Here is a 17,812-nt window from a genome sequence, read left to right as displayed (position 1 = left end):
GAAAATCAGTATGTCGAAGTGCTATCTGGACTCCCATGTTTATGGCAGCATAATTCACAACAGCCAAGATATGGGATCAGCCTATAGGTCCATCAATGGATAAATCAATAAAGAAAATACTGTATGCATATACAATAAAATACTATTTAGCCGCAAAAAATAAAATCCTGTTGATAGCAACAGGAGACAAATTCCTAGGCAGACAGGTATGGGTCCCTGGTGAAATTCGACCTTCAGGCCAAGGACAGTCTAGGAGAGAGAACTTCTAACCTCGTCTCAATTGCTCTCTCTCTATTGGTTCCTTGTGAATCATGCCTTTTAACCAATCAAATGGTGAATTTTCCAAACCCACCCATGGACCAATCAGAACACATTCCCCTATTCTAAGCCCGTGAAAACCCTGGACTCAGCCTCACAGATGACAATCCAAATTCGAACCCTGTCTTGCTGCTGAGAGCTTTCCTTCTGTCTCTTAATAAAATTCTACTCTGCCTTACTCACTCTCTGGTGTCCAAGTACCTTATTCCTCTTGTTTGCAGGGCAACAACATCATACGTATTCTTAAGTGCACATGGCATACTCCTCAAGATAGATTATATTTATTAAGCCATGAGACATATCTTAACAAATTTAAGAAAATGTAAATTACATCAAATACCTTTGTTAACTACTGTGGTATAAAACCAGAAACTTCAGAAAATTTAAAAATACGTGGAAATTAAACAACAGTGTGGCTAAGAGATATATGAAATAATGTTTAACATCACTAATCCTCAGGGAGATGCAAATTAGAACCACCAAGAGATACCTTCTCACATCTATTACAATGACTATAATCAAAAATGCAAAAGACAGTGGGTATTGGCAAGGATATAGTGAAAAGGCAGCCGTTACTCTTGGTGGGAATGTAAGTTATTAAATTTATTATACTAGACATAGAATGACCATATCAACCAGCAATCCCATTCTGGACATTTACCCCAAAGATTTGAAATCACCATGTTGAAGGAATGTTTGCACTCCCATGCTCTTTGCAGTACTACTCACGGTTGCCAAGTTATCAAATCAACCCAAGTTTCCATCGAGAGATGAATTGATCAAGAAAATGTGGCATACAAACACCACAGAATACTAGTCAGCCTTTAAAAAGGAGAAATTCTATCATTTGTATAATATGGCTGAAATTCAAGAACATTATGCTAAGTAAAATGAGCAAAACACAGAAAGACAGATGATGCATATTGTTATTTACATGTGGAATCTAAAACAATTGAACTCATAAAAGCAGAGAAAATAAGGATGGTGTATTGGCTCACTCATGCTGCTAATAAAGACATACCTAAGACTGGACAATTTATAAAGGAAAGAAGTTTAATTGACTCACAGTTCCACATGGCTGGGGAGGCCTCACAGTCTTGGTGGAAAGCAAATGAGGAGCAAAGTCATGTCTTACATGGTGGCAGGCAAAAGGCTAGTGTACAGGAATTACCCTTTATAATAGCATCAGATCTCATCAAACTTATACACTATCATGAGAACAGCAAGGGAAAGGCCCATCCCTATGATTCAATTACCTCCCACCATGTCCCTCCCATGACATGTGGGAATTATGGGTGCTACAATTCAAGATGAGATTTGGGTGGGGACACAGCCAAACCATATCAGGTGGTTACCAGAGGTTTAGAGGTGGAGAGAATGGAGAGGTGATCCTCAAAAACTACACAGTCTCGTTTAGAAAGGAGGAATAAGTTTGATTTTTCTTTTTACATCTATAGCATAGTGTGTTTAATATAGCTAGTAATTGAGTATGGTATATTTCAATATCACTAAGAGAATGAATTTCTAATATTCTCATCACCAAAAGAGCTAAAATGTGATGTGATAGATACGTTAATCACTTTAATTATTCCAAATTTTATCACTTTGTACTCCATAATATGTCCAACTATAATTTGTCAATATATAATTAAAATTAAGAAAAATAAAAACTTAATCATGACAGAAAATGAGCATCCAAAATGACCCTAAATTTGTCATTTAAGCAGCCAGAAGAAAAACAATGTTGTTATTTGTTTAGGAAAGAATTTGAGAAGAGCAGAATTGGGCAGAATTTCAGAAGCTCATCTTGACTTTGTGTTTGCTAGCTGCCAGAGAAAAGGAGGCATGATAAGATATATGGCTGCAGGCATCCAAACAAAAATTCTTCAAGGAAGCAAAATATTTTTGTTAGAAGCAGCGCAATTGTTTGCCACATTTTGGATGGATTTTTCCTTAAGCAGACACCTGGTCTCTCTATAAATATTTTCTGACTCTATAAGCAGATAGAATAACTTGTTTTATCATTTTGGAAAAAAAGGTATGATTGGCTTCATTCTGTTTCCTTGGGTGAATGTGGGAGTAGCATTTGGAAATATTTTGTTTTTTCAAGAAAAGCCAGATTCTAGATAGCTTTAATGTGAAATTTACTAGCTTTTAAATTAACTATTTATAATTTTTTAAAAATGCTGTTTGAGCAAAAAATAGAAAGCCTGCATTCTGTTTCAGTCCGTCACTGTCCTCTGTGACTTTTATCCTACATCTTCTACATCTTAACTTGGGCCTAACTGAACAAGTTGTTGCTTACACAGCAAGTGGTGTATTAAGTCAAACGAATTCAGCTACCAATAAGTCAGCAGTATTTGGGGGCTTGTATTCATTAGGTGAAAATATATTTGTAGCATGTTACAAAAAATATTACTTACTTTGGCTCAATAAAATGCCAATTAAATCTCTGTAGTTGGCATTGCTGTTAATCAAATATAAATTGTCGGAAAACCATATTGAATCTCTAGAGATAGGAAATTGTGTCTCCGTTTAATACACCATACCGAACTAATCCATCTAAATGAAATGTAATAGCTGGAGGTAGATATTTATTTTCTCTGAAGTTTATTTCTCATATTTATGTTTGTGTAATATTTCATTATATCAAAACTATGCAAAAATTGCAGAGGCAGTATGTTTTGTAAAAATGCCTGCTTTAGTCCTTCTTAAATAATTTCTTTTCACTGCATTATTGCTTAATAAAATTGAATTAATAAAATAGAACTCTCACTATAATCCCTGTATTCTAATAGCAGTTTGTCAACTCTTATTTCTAACATAAAATTAACTTGGAAATTATACCTTATAAACTTGAAGAAAGAGTAAGTGGCAAATAATTTTAATTGTTCATATGCTAATAAACATCCATTATCATCCATTACTATAAATGGCTTTTATGTATTAAGGCACAGATTTCTTGCTTGTAATTAAACTACACAAGTATTGTGGTGTCAGTAGGTCTGTAAATGTGCTGATATTAATGGGTACATTAATGAGTAGTAAGCAAACCAAAGGCAGGCCTCCCCGGAAGCAATGGCTTGAGCAGAGATTCTGAATACTAGGTCACCTTAATTTGTGCTGGCAGTTACACCTTGTCTTTTCAATTTATTATTGTTTAATTAAAAGTGGCTTGAGGACATACAAAAATTAGCCAGGCATGGTGGCCAGTGCCTTTAGTTCCAGCTATTTGGAAGGCTAATGTGGGAGGATTGCTCGAGCCTCGGAGGTCAAGGCAGTAGTGAGCCACGTGTGTGCAACTGCATTCCAGCCTGGGCAACAGAGAGGTAACTTATGAAAGCACCAATACAAACTAAAAATAGAAAAACAAAACCAAATAAAAGGAAAGACTGAGAATTAAGCACAACATCATGAGTGATGTAAACACAAGAAAAAGAAGAAGAAAAAAATTCTGTTTTTTAGCTCTTTAACAACAACAAAAAATCTATAGTGAGTTGGAGAAATCAATTTTTCCAAAGTTTATATTATGTTTCCTGGCTTCTGATCAGCATTATTAGTGGCATAGTTTCCCCTCGAGAGGAGCTTAAAGTCTCTACTTATTGGAAGTTCTGGTATGGGTCAAGAATGTACAAATTGGGAATACCAAAATCGTGTCTCAGTTATAGAATGTGAAGTTTTTATTAGGGAGAGTATAAATGAACAAAGATTGAACAAATGCTTTCTTCTGTGTTTGCCTTTCCATGGATATCAGTGTTGGAAGGTGGTGAAATTCTAGAGCTGGGATCAGGGTGTGGACTTCGGAGATAAGGACAAAGGAATCTATTTTCTCAACATTGAGTATATGTTACTGCTTCACAAGCCTGACTCTAACCTGACTGGGAGTTTTGACATCAGTCTTTTGAAAAAGTCATCCAAGTGATTCTGCTAGAAGCCGGAGAGGTAACCACTTATTTAGGCTACTTGGGTTACAAATGACAGAGAACAGCTCAAATGTTTGAATACTACATCACTGTATAGATGTTTGAAGCCCAAATACTAGCCAATAACATACATTAACTGCCTGAAGCCTTGTGGCAAGGCAAAAAGGACATAGCATTCAGGTAATCATGATTTTTACTTAATTAACCAGCATAATATGCAATGGCCTCAAAGAAAATTATATGTATGCAAATTTACATTTTGAAAATGAGAAACAGATAATGAGATTGGTTTCTAAATTAAGAGTGCGAGGTTCGTTGGGACAGGCAATGTTTATGAAAGATAAGCAGGAGAGAAAGTAGGATTAAATAGGGAAAGTCTTCAGACCATGATATAGATGTGATACCTGTGAAAAGAATGGGAAGAGAATGCAGGATTGGGTATGGGAAACCTCCAACACTGATGCAGATGTGACAACATCTTGTCTGGTCCATTTCTGAACAATAAGGAATGCCAGGCAGAGAGGTCCTGCATTGAGTTGAATGAGACTGGACCTGTTATCACTGACACGCTTAGTTATTGCCTGGGGGCTGTCCAGAAATATTTTGGTTCCATCAGAAAAGCTGAGGTGAATCTTGAAGGTTCTAAGAGCTGGAGGCAGTTGGTAATTACACTCCTTGCAGTTGGAGAGCATGATGTTCCTTGTTAAGACACTGAAGTGCTGTAGTTCTGTGACTACCACAAACTGCATGTAGCATATTGTTAACATTTAAAATTTCTTCTTTCAATTAGCATTTTTAATCATAAATCATTGATGAGATGTTACTATCTCCTGGCAAAGACATTTGGCCACCAAATCCAGAGGAAAGGGCAATAACTTGCCATCACCATACATCTCCACAGCTTCTTTGCCTATATTCTTGATTTATGGTTAATCATAAGTTGTTTTTTGTTGCTGTTGTTTTTCAGAGAAGACTTTCTATTTTTACGTAGATTTCATGGGCATCAATAATACAACAACCTAGAGAAGGAGAACTCTGAACACAATGCAAGATAGAATTGATAGGAAAACCTACAATTTGGTCAATCATAAAAATCTTTCTATACTCAGTATGTCTCAGCTATCCAGCTTAAACAATGGCACTGTGCAAATAAGAAAAAATGTCAATATTTAAAATGAGTATGCCATTCTTTCAAGTATTTTTAAATGTTTCTAGATTTTATTACATATTTGTGTTAAATAGAGTTTTAGAGCAAAGTAATTTTTCTTAAGGGATATGAATTTTGAAAATTTTCAATTACTGTACTTTAGATCCATATTTACAGATACATCCAAATGTGATGCTTAATTTGTTGGATTAATTTACATCATGGTCTAGACATACAAACAAATCACAAGTACTTTTATTCTTCTCTTTCACTGATGTGTTATATAATAGACTGACTTCTTCAAATCAATAGCAAATCTTCAAAAGTAATTATTGATTCCAAGGTTAAGCATTTTTCTTGTAAGTTACATTCTTATTTCAAAGTGCTACATTTTATTTTTTTAAGTACCTTTTCACTTTTAAAAGGCACTCAAAAGAATATTTAGCGCACCAAACCACTTTATTTCCCAAGGCATATTCAATCATCTCTCTATTTTAATCACATCATATTCATAAGAAAGCACCAACTTTTGTGAAATTCCAGGAATGATTATTTTTTCCAAAATGAAGTCCTTGACTTATTTCTATATTTCCATTTTTTTCTTACCCTAACAATTCAATCAAAGTTACTATGAGGCTCATAGAAGAAAGCACAAGGTAATGCCCCAGCTTTTTGGCTTAAGTACCTAAACTGAAAAACTTTAACATGTTCAGTATGCAAGCAAATAATTTTTATGCAGAATTATTTTTCAGTTAGAACAAGACAAAACACCACTCCAGAAATTTTTCCCCAATTTATGCAGACTAAACATGTATTGAAACTTGTATTTTAATTGAAGCCAGTCACTGGTATAATGCTAAATTTGCTGAATGCATTGTTAGAATAAAAGGTATACATGTCTTTAAATACAAATAATTAAAAAATTATATTCGCTGATTTAATAAAAACTAATTGTACTTTTAGGTTTTTTGAACAACTGTTGCACAAAATTTTTGGTAAAATGTTAGACTAGATCTTAATAAGATTGTCACCACTAGGGCAACAATACAAGAGAAGTGGTACAAACTAAGTTTTCAGTTCATTAATTTGGAAAAGTATTTATTCTTTCATTTAATAAATATTTATTGATTCCCTCATTCATAAAGGGTATTGCTCTTTGATATCAAGATAATATATTAAACAACAGAAAAAACAAAGCTAGGCCTCATGCAACTTACACTTCAGTATGTTTATAGAGGACAGAATAAACAGGCAATAACAAAGACAAAAAGAAACAAGTGAATAAATTCAGACTATGATAACCATTATAAAGCAAAATAAAGTTGATAAGGCAACAATAATAGTGGAGTTGGAATGTTAAATAAATGGTTTCACTACCTTTCAAGTGCCCCTTATGGTTTTAAGCCATACAAAAAATTAGTGAGGGAAGAAAGAAAAAATTAGAATATGATTTCTCATGAGGTTCCAGAAGTTTCTTTTGGGCTCTTTCTTATTGTGATGAAAGAAATATTTCTTAGTTTTAATTTTTTCTAATAGGATCGAGAAAAGAGAAAGGTTGGTTAAGGTGTAAAATTTTATAAATAATGTCGCTCCTTTGTATTTTAAGGCTTCTTTGAATATGTAGTAAAATAAAGTATGATTATATTTTTGGCAACTTGCTTTTGTCAGTTACTGGTCTGTAGAATGAAATCTATTTAACTTTCTAAATAGATTTTAAATTACCGCTAATAATATCAATGTATGGATGTACCATAATTTATACAATTAGCTTTCTTTGAAGATAATTTGGTTTGTTTCCAGTTTGGTTCAGATTTTAGTTGTTTTTCGCTTCTAAACAGCACTGTAAAAAATATGTATTTTAGCATAGTTCATTAAGTATATTCCTATACTAAATTACTAGAGTGAAAATTTCTGGAACAAACAGTTTACATATTTTTAACTTTTGTAGATAGGAAATGCCCAAATGTACGCCTACCAAGGAGGTGAAAGTGATTCTTTTCCCTCAAATATGTTAACCATAGTGACCTGCTAATTCAAATATTTTAATGAAGTCCAACATAAAACCTGGTGTATCTCTTTTGGTATGCACCTGCTAGTGAAATGTTTCCTTTGGGCTGGGTACATCTCATAGGGTCTGATACACTTCAAGGAGTTTGGGGAAACCTTTATAGAGATTTCACTTTACTGCTACTTTGGGTAATTAGGTCTTGCAGGTAATTAAAATAAATATATCAATAAAACATAAGAATCAAATGTGATTTCATTTGCAGTTAACATAATAAGAACACGAGAATTAATGGTTCTGCTGTCTTTATGTTATAGTAGCTTAGCTAATATCATTTAGTCACTTATAACAAGCAAGCAATAGCTTAGCTAGAACTTCTTTGTTTCCACTTCTACCTTAGGAACTTCACATCATAAGGGATTTACCGGGGCGGGGGGCATTCTGGCGGCTACCTAATCAACTGGTGGGTAATATGGCCCTTGCTTTTCACCCCTTTCAGTCCTCCGCATCCTTCACTAGTACTTCCCTTTCTGTTCATATAGCCATATATATATGTATATATACACACATACATACACATAAATATTATATATAATATTTATATTATATATAAAATATATAATAGATATATATTATATATAATAGATACAAATCAAATATATATATTTTTAATTATATATAAATATATACGATATATAGATATACTATATATATAATAGGTATAAATCAAATATATATATCTATTATATATGTATTATATATAATATTTATGTATCTATTATATATATGTATTTACTTTTTTGAGACAGAGTCTAGCTCTGCTGCCCAGGCTGGAATGCAGTGGCACTATCTCTACTCCCTGCAACTTCCACCTCCTGGGTTTCAAGAGATTCTCCCACCTCAGCCTCCAGAGTAGCTGTGATTACATGTGCACACCACCCTGCCCGGCTAATTTTTGTATTTTTAGTAGATACAGGACTTTACTATGTCGGCCAAGCTGGTCTTGAACTCCTGACCTCAAGCTATCCACCCGCCTCAGCCTCCCAAATTACTGGGATTATAGGCGTGAGCCACTGTGCCCAGCCAGTTCTACCTAATATTGAACTGAACATTATTTAAGATTACTTAATAATATATTTTAAATAATACCTAAAAATATATAAAAGGCAGTAAGAAAGTGTTCAAAATGAAAAGAAATTTCAAAATGGGAAGCAAAGGTAGAGAAATTAATGAGGCAGGTGCATATACCAAATTAAATGTCATGAGCTCCTGAACGCTTACGACAACAAAGATCATAATTTAGCAGCAAATTTATCAGTCAATGCTAAAAGCAAAACATTGATCCCCTCAACAGATATTAATTTCGACACTGTACTAGGTGCTGAGACACAATGTGAACAAGGCAATGTCCTCATAGAGCTCACATAGGAAGGAAGGACTACAGTCTACTGATCAAGACTCACCATTGTAAAAAGAAAACCAAAATTTAGGATTTCATCAACTACCTAAACATGCCAATTGACTTCATATGTTATCATACAATCTACCACTTTTCCTCCTTCTGATGTATTCAACTATCATCACATATAATTTAATAGAATGTTAAATCAACATTTTTTTTAAAAACTGAAAGGAAACAAGAAGCATACTTCAATTTGTAATTAAAAATTAGTAATATGAATGTATGTTACCCTCATGGTAATTATCAAAACAACTAAAGACAAAAGTTGCTAACAAATGCTGCCTAAAACTTAAGGTTTATTGAGAGAATGGTTTATTTATCATTTTCCTGACCTTATACTATATGAAAAAAAATCTTATCCATGCACAAATGCTACAATATTAAAAAATAACTAAAATAGATTTTGAAATTTCTAGATCTTATGCACCAAAAAAAAAAATGGGGAAGAAAAGAGCATAACACAATGCCAAACATTTTAGGCTTTAAATTTATAGTGATCATAAATGTTATAAAAATGACAAAATGATGAAGGCTTCTAATTTTTAAGCTCTTACTCTGAGCTGTGCACTGGAAAAAGTACTTTTCATAATTTCATGTAATCTTTGTCTCACCTAAACATGAAATTAATACTCTTCTTGTAGATGGAGGAACATGAAGAATACCCTTCAAAGTGAAGAAATCAGACACTAGTATATTGTAGAAATTACGTAATTCACTGTTCCCAAGAGAAAAAAATAAAGTTTCTTGGGAGAAATAAGGTTGATGTTGAAGCTTGTAGGTACTTACACGAGAGATACATTTCACATATTTGTGAAAAAATAACATATCCCAATATCCATGCAGTAAATGAGTTTCCTAGAGCATTTTTTTATTTTTAAGAAAATTCTTATTGTAAAAATGAAAATGAACAGAAATATATAGAAAATGACTATCTTTCCTTCCTCCTTCTCCCTCCCCTCCTCTTCCTTTCCTACAATTTCTATACTTTAGAAGCAATCACTTTCTTTACTCTGCATTCTTGGCAGAATATCCGGCTAAATGTGGCTTTATATTATTTGAACAATTTGATATTTTCCCAAGTTATACAGTAAAATAGTTTCTGTGAGTTTAATCTAAGTGTGAAGCTTTTTGATATAGTTTACTTTAACACAAAGATAAATTATGTTAAACTACAGCTAAAATGATTTAATTTCTTATCCTTTAGATAATCCCATATAAATTTTTCATCAATCAGTCAAACGTTTATAGAATACATATTAGTTGTGACATAGTGTGGTCACTAGATCCAATTTATTTTTGCATTGCTTTACTTGAAATATTCATGGATTAATTTAGACAGCATTTAAATAAAAATAGCACTAGCCAGGATTGATAAGTGCAAAGAAAGCGCGGTGGATAGATGCCAAAGAGTTCAAAGGAGAGAGACATTTCTTCCAGTTGATGGGGTCATGGATTAATGGAGAGTATGGTAAATAAGAACTGAGTTGGATTCATTTGGAGGATAATGTACTTGATGAGAAAAAGAAAAAAAAAACAGATCTAAGGAAGATGAGACAAAGGGAGTAAATGAAAAAGGGAAAAGGAAGACTAGTGAGGATTCATAAAGAGTTGTTAATAAGACCTTTAGATACTTCTTATACCCTTCCTAGGACAATATGTTAAATTATTTTTAATGGAAGTCTAGGGAGTATCTGGAGGTGCCTGTGAAACCTGAGCAGTGGATGGTATAATAAATGCACACGGCTTTGAGGCACCATCAAGGTCTCAACCCAAGCAGGTAAATTTTATTTATTTTTTGTTTTCTTTTTATATTTAGGTGGAGGGGGAGCTCTTTCTTTGGTTAAAAGTGACAGAAACCCTATTTCAGCCTAAGGGGAAAAAGATATAATGTATCATTAGAAAAAAAAAAACTCTAAGAAGGGCAGGATTGCAGCTTGGCTTTAGAGAATTCAACTGACGATTGAAACATTTCTAGAAAATACCGATTTCTTTGGCTTTATAAGATTGCGTATGAAATGTGACATATAACTTCTTCATTTTCCTCAACATGATTCCCATTAGACAGAGAGAGCTGCCTGAAACTCCTGTATCTTCCATCTTACATCATCATCATAGGTCCTACAAGGTGTTGTTTGAAAAATCTTGGAACAAAACACTGTTTCTGGCTCAGATGTGTGTCCTTGAGCCAATTAAATAGAACCAGAGCAGAGAGCAGTATGAAAAAATCCTTTCTGAATCCTTTCTGTTCCTCAAGCTTGCAAGGCCTGCTCTTACCTTAGGGCTGGCATTAACTACTCTCTCTGCCTGTAACAGTAGACACTCCATGAAATGGGGAAATAATAGAGTTAAAGATTGTCAACACTCCATAGGTTTTAGCTGCATGTCTGAAAGTTAGGTTTTAATTAAGAGAAATCATGATGGTTGAAATCTACCAAAAGTAGTAACATCATATACTATCCATTTGTTTAGCATTCTTCTGATTGCTAAACTGGCAGAATGCCTATTGAGGGGCTTTGACCTATTAAATTCTGCATTGGATCTACCATATATACATATAATTTTTGTAATGCCTTTTAATTTCCACACTAGCCTTGTGATATTTCTTCAAATATCTCATGAAAATGTGATGTTTGCCTTATGTGTGCCTGATATATGCCAGGCATTATTCTCGTTCTTAGGGATGAAGAGGTGAATATTAATCCCCTTGGGAATCAAGAGCTTGCTTTCTACAGAGCCTCATAATATTAATCCCCATTGGGTAGGGAGGGAGAAGCCATATATATAAACAAAATAGATAAATAAAAAATGCTCAAATAGAGTGGTGAGACAGCAGGTGACTGGTACTGCTCTTAGATTGTGTTATTAGGAAGGACTTCTTTTTGGTTTTGAATAATAAATGATCAGAAAGAGCCACTGTGTGACTGCCTCAGTCAATTCAAGCTGCTGTAGCAAGATACCTTATACTTAGTGACTTAACTAAAAAGACAGAAATTTATTCCCCACAATTTGATATCAGGGTGCCCGCAGGGCTGGGTTCTGGTGACAGCCCTCTTCTGGTTGGGTTGCAGGCAACTTCTCATTGTATCCTCATATAGTGGAAAGATGGCAAGAGACTCCCTGGGATCCCTTTTATAAGGACACTAATCCCATTCATGAGGATTACATCCTCATAACCTAATTAACTCCCAAAGGTTCCACCTCCTAACAACATCACATTCATGGCTGGGATTTCTACATAAGAATTTTGGGATAACACGAACATATCGCCCATAACAGTGACTATGAGGAACATTCCAAAATGAATAGTTAATGAAAAGGTCCTACAGAGGGGAGAAAATTCATTCATAAATGAGTCCATCTTATAAATCCTACTGACTCTTATTTTCTGCTAGGCACTGTGTTAGGTTTTAAGATTAAACAGTGAATAACATAAAGATCTCTGCCTTCATGACACCTACATTCCAGAGGTAGAATTGGACCATAAAAAATAAGCATACTAAATATGTTGTATTTCACATTAGACATTAATAACAGCTGTAAAAATAGTATACAATAAGGAGAAATTAAAGAGCAAGTTGTAGGGTGTGTGGAGAGGGCCAAGACATTGTAAGACTAGGTTACATTATAATACTATGTTACATATTATAGTATTATATATAATACTAGGTTATGTCTTCATTGAGAAGATGTTTTGAACAAAGACTTAAAAATAGTAAAGACGTTGTGTATCTCATGGCATCTATGAAGAAACCGGAGGAAAAATACCCAGTTCATAACAGAGGCAAGATATCAGAGACACAGTCATAGCATAAGGACAATTTGGTAGGAAGGCAACTGATAGTAATGCCACTGTTGCTGAATTTGCCACTGCCACTATGCTTGGACTCTTAATACTCTATCTGTGAATGATTTCTCAAGTCTTTGTGTTTTCTCATCACTCCTACCAGATTTGAAACTCCAGAGAGAGGAAAAATTGTCCTTTAATTTATTTCTTAAGCCTTTTTCCTATCTTATAGATGGGACAAGAGAGACACACTTGGATTCTCTGGCATTACTAGAGAATCAAGAGCTTGCTTTCTGCAGAGCCTCATAAAATGGGACACTTCCCCAAACAGAATAATCTTCAGACTCTGTATAGCAGATAAAGTAGCAGATATCATCAGAAACCTTTACCGTTTTACTTTATCAACTCCTTAAACAGCAAAATGAGAAAAAAGCACAACTGAATTAAAATTAAGTTAAAATCTTATTTACATGTGAATTATAGTCCTAAATTAGGTTCTAAAATTTATCCTAATATTTGGCAATGTTTTGACTCACATGAATTTGACATTCAGTAATAGTTACATTGTAGTTACATTTAGCCATTACCTATTTAATATTCTATTGTCATAAAATATTATAAGAGCCTCTCTGTTTTAATAAAATCCACTGGATTTTAATTTTTCAGCTCTAAAAAGTCCCCTCTGAAATATCTGACCTCCAAAAGCAAAATACCAGAAAAGTAATTCACAAAACATGTTGCTTTTATTTTTCCCATGTTGGACTATCAGATTTCCCCTGGTCTTGAGAGATTTGTTAACTTCTCCAAATTCATATTGTTAATGCTTTCCACTGAAGATTATCAGATTACGGTAGTCAGAGCTCATTGCCAACCCTTTTCTGATAACTTCCTGGAGAATATATGAAAATCCATTAATATGCAGTATATTGAGAAGCTTCAGGGTTTGCAACTGTATTGGAGAAACAGAGAACAACTTACACAATTTCTCTGGGGTATGTATAAATCTCTTCAACCCTGATGTGTATGCTGTATTAATAACCAAAACCATGCAGGATGGAGCAATTGTGTAAGGAACGGAATATTAAGTGTCTTCTTTTAAAAACATTACTGCTGCTCCCACAGTCTCCAAATTTTTATTTTACAGTGAATGCATTACCTTTTTGCTTGATACTTCATAAATTTGGATGCTTCTCTTTTTTTTTTTCTTAGAGATCTGTCTTCTGAATTGTTTAACAATTCCACAATATTTTTAGTGGTGCCCTCCTTCCTTTAGTGATATTTGTGAATGCACATCATGTCTTCTATTTATTGTGCCTTCTATGTATCACACCACCAAGAATCAGACGCCGCCTCTGCCTCTAAGATGCCTCAGGGCAACAGGCAAATGGCCATGGAACAGGACCTCAATATTTCTTGCTCCTTTTGCTTAGTTGCTTCTGCTGTTTTCCAATTCTGGACTCTATTTAAATAGCAGTTTTTTTGTGACTCTTCTATTTAACTTGCAAGTTAAGTTTGTTTTCTTTGATAATAGACTGAAGGGTTTTTCATTAAGCTAAGAGTTTTCTATTCTACTCTCAGGTCTAACTACCCAGTCATCTTGCTAACTTGAAGTGAAATCACTAGTATTAGTACTAAATGATTGTCCCCTTTATGCCCCCTTAAAAATGTTTACAATATCTAATTCCCATACTCAATGGCAAACCTTGATGTTTTTAAGTAACATAATGGAAGAATGGAAGTGAAATTTCATTTTTCATGTGTATTACAGTTTCATACTTTCATGAATTGACTGTACAGTTTCATGATCAATACTTACAATGAGTTCACAAATTTCTAAAGATTTTTAGGTTTATATTTCCCTTTTATTCTTTAGCAAAAAAATTATGCAAAATTTTAAAGTGATTCAGGAGACTGTATTTAGGAAACTGTAAGTTTCTGAAACTAAGAGTGTAGAACATAAAGGTAATGAGTTTTTTCTACTACCGTATCCTCAATAAAGCGGAAGTGAATGAAATCAACTTCAGATTTACCCAGTATCTTCTTTACTTACAGCTCCAATGCACTCACTTCATTTAATGTAATTAATGTAATTTTAACAAATTTTCCCTAGTTAAAATTATGCTTTAACAATCATTTTTAGTTTCTAATTTTTATTTTAAAAATTGACAGATGGGCTGGGCACAGTGGCTCATGTCTGTAATCTCAGCACTTTGGGAGGCCAAGGCAGGTGGATCACCTGAGGTCAGGAGTTCGAGACCAACCTGGCCAACATGACAAAACCCCATCTCTACTAAAAATACAAAAATTAGCTGGGTGTGGTGCCAGGCTTCTGTAATCCCAGCTACTCAGGAGACTGAGGCAGGAGGATCACTTGAACCTGAGAGGTGGAGGTTACAGTGAGCCGAGATCATGCCACTGCACTCCAGCCTGGGAGACAGAGTAAGACTCTGTCTCAAAAGAATAATATTAGTCACCCACCAATGCGATAGAATACTAGAATTTTTTCCTTCTATCTAGCTATAATTTTCTGTCCATTAACCACCCTCTCCCTTCTCCTCCTTCTGCTTCCCAGCTTCTGGTAACACTATTCTACTCTCTATTTCTATGAGCACAACATCACAACAGTTTAAGCTTCCACATATGAGTGAGAACATGTGATATAAAATGAGTTATTCTTATTCTTGTTATTGACAGATGTGTTTCATGCCTAGAGCGTCTAATGTCAGATGATAACCTGATATTTAATGAATAGATGACACATCTGAAGAAAATGAAAAAAAAGTCTATTCTGAAAATTTAACCAATTTCAGGAAAACTATCTTTGTAACAGTCACACAAAATTTAGTGGCTTAAAATAGAAACTATTTATCATTTTTCACAAGTATGCAGAACAACTGAGGTTCATAAGCCTGAGGATAGGCTGATCAAGGTTGAGTTACATTTGGTGATTCTCTGGTTTCAAATTGGTCGCTCACACATTCTGACACAGCTAAAAGGTCAACTGATCTAGACGGACATGACTGGGTTTAACTCAGTTCCACATGTCTCTCACTCCTTTCCTGTGATCTGGTTGCAACTGGGGCATGGCCTTCTCATGGTAGCAGCAGAAATGCGTGCCTCTTCTTGCAACAGGTCTACTGAAATTTCATTAACAGAGCAAGCATATGTTCAATTCAAGAATCTGGGGGTGAGAAAGAATTTCCACTTACAGTAAAAACCGCCACAAAGTTACTTGACAAATGGAGTCAATACAGGGAGAGGTAAGGAATTGGGGCCATTAGTGCAGTCTTTCACACCGTTTATGATGGTGAAAAAAAGAGAGGATACCTACCTATCTGTTAACTAAGTGTTTATATTACTTTTAATGGCAAAAACCACAATTACTTTTGCACCAACCTAATACATCAGCTATCAATCTACTCATTAATATATCAACTGTTAGCTATTTAAATATGTTTAATATATTGAAAAATTATCTGTATTGGTTTTTATGAAAGTGAGATGAACCATAGATCATAGAAATTATTTCCACATAATAATTAAGGTACATCTCAAGGTGAAATGTACCTTCTAAACTTCCCACCAAATGATTCCACATACCGGTCTGTTTGCAATATAACTAAATGCAAGTCTTTAGAGAGCTGCCCTGGAGCAAACAAGAATTGGCAAGCAGAACAAATAGATAAACAGCAATAATCAAAGGGACCTTTCCATGGTGCTCAAATGATACATAGCAAATGTATTTATTTACACAAACTGCTAATGTGATGGCAGTTTTACAATTTCTAACTCTCTTTGTTCCCATTTTTCTTATCTATCAGATAGGCGTGCAAAGGTAAACCATGTAGAAAATTAACTTTTGTGAGAATCATTGATATTTCTTGTGCACTTCTATGTGTCAGAGTATTTTGCAAGTCATTTTACATTGTCTTCAAACCTTTCACAAAACTTCAGTGTAGGTATTACTATTGGTATTTTACAGAGAAGACACTAAGGTATGATCATTTAGGTAGTCTGGCCACAGTCCTAGCTAGCAAATAATGAGAATTCAAACTTAAGATGGTCTAATTCAAATGTTTAGTTACTGCGGGTTTTATTTTTAATATAATGAATGTGTCTATTGTCAACCCAAGAATAATGAGGCTCATAAATTTGGAAAGGAAAACTTTATTTTTCATACAACCTTGCAGCCTGCAGGGTGGCCATTCTGACAGACTGGAAAGCATAGCCTCTGGCCAGAAGCCAGAAACAGACACTTAAAGGAAAGAACAAAGGGAAAAGGAATTGATGCTGAGCAGGGTGGCAGAATATACATATTTAATAAAGTAGAAGGTGTCATGAATATCTTTGAAAGGAGAAACATGCATGTATGCAATGGAGCTTCATGCCCCTTCATGAGTTGCATATAGATTGGCTTGGCCAGAACCACTCCATGGGTGGTCTCTTATCAGGAAGAAATGCTGATGAATTGTAGTGTGGAAACTGCAGAAGGGAGGAGCAGCATCAGGCAGTTGGTTGATAATAAGCTGGATAGCAGCCAAGCCTGATAGCAGCCAAGGAGTCTTTTGAAAGAGCTACTTTCTGTTTAGCCCTTAGGAATGAGAGGTTAATGGCAGTTAGGGAGGGAGGGGGATATAACAACAAGTGTGCGACCTCCTACTCCTCAGGGCCCAAAATTCAGTTTTCAAGGTTGCTCTGGAGTTCCATTGGCCACGCAGGGGACCATTCAGTTAGCGGACGAGCTTCGAATCTCTTAGCTATTTCTCACTGTATTAACCCAATTTGTGGAAATAAACTGAGGTCCCGGGCTGCTGTTGCATAAAGAGGGAAAGAAAAAAATGTTATCAGGGTAATCTCTTTAGGTGTCTATTGGAGCTCCCTTGCCCAGTTTTGATGATAAATGGGCTATTTCTGGCAGCACACTAACCTGAGAAGGCCATGGTGATCAGGGGCTTAGAGCCATAGGTCATGCCACTAGGTATTAGCAGAGGTACTAGATGATATTATAGGGAATCTAAAATGAATAGTGGAGAGGAGACAATGCACATCTGTTGGCAGGGGCAAAGGGTGTTTTTGTCCCATTGACCTGCTTTGCTAAATTTTCCTCCAGATGTTAGGTCTGCCAGGATGTATATGCAGAGGTGTATTTGAGTTATGTAAGAGATGAACTGTG

Source organism: Macaca thibetana, chromosome 2, assembly GCF_024542745.1.
Source record: "Macaca thibetana thibetana isolate TM-01 chromosome 2, ASM2454274v1, whole genome shotgun sequence".
Lineage (NCBI taxonomy): Eukaryota > Metazoa > Chordata > Mammalia > Primates > Cercopithecidae > Macaca > Macaca thibetana.
This window is presented reverse-complemented; position numbering follows the sequence as displayed.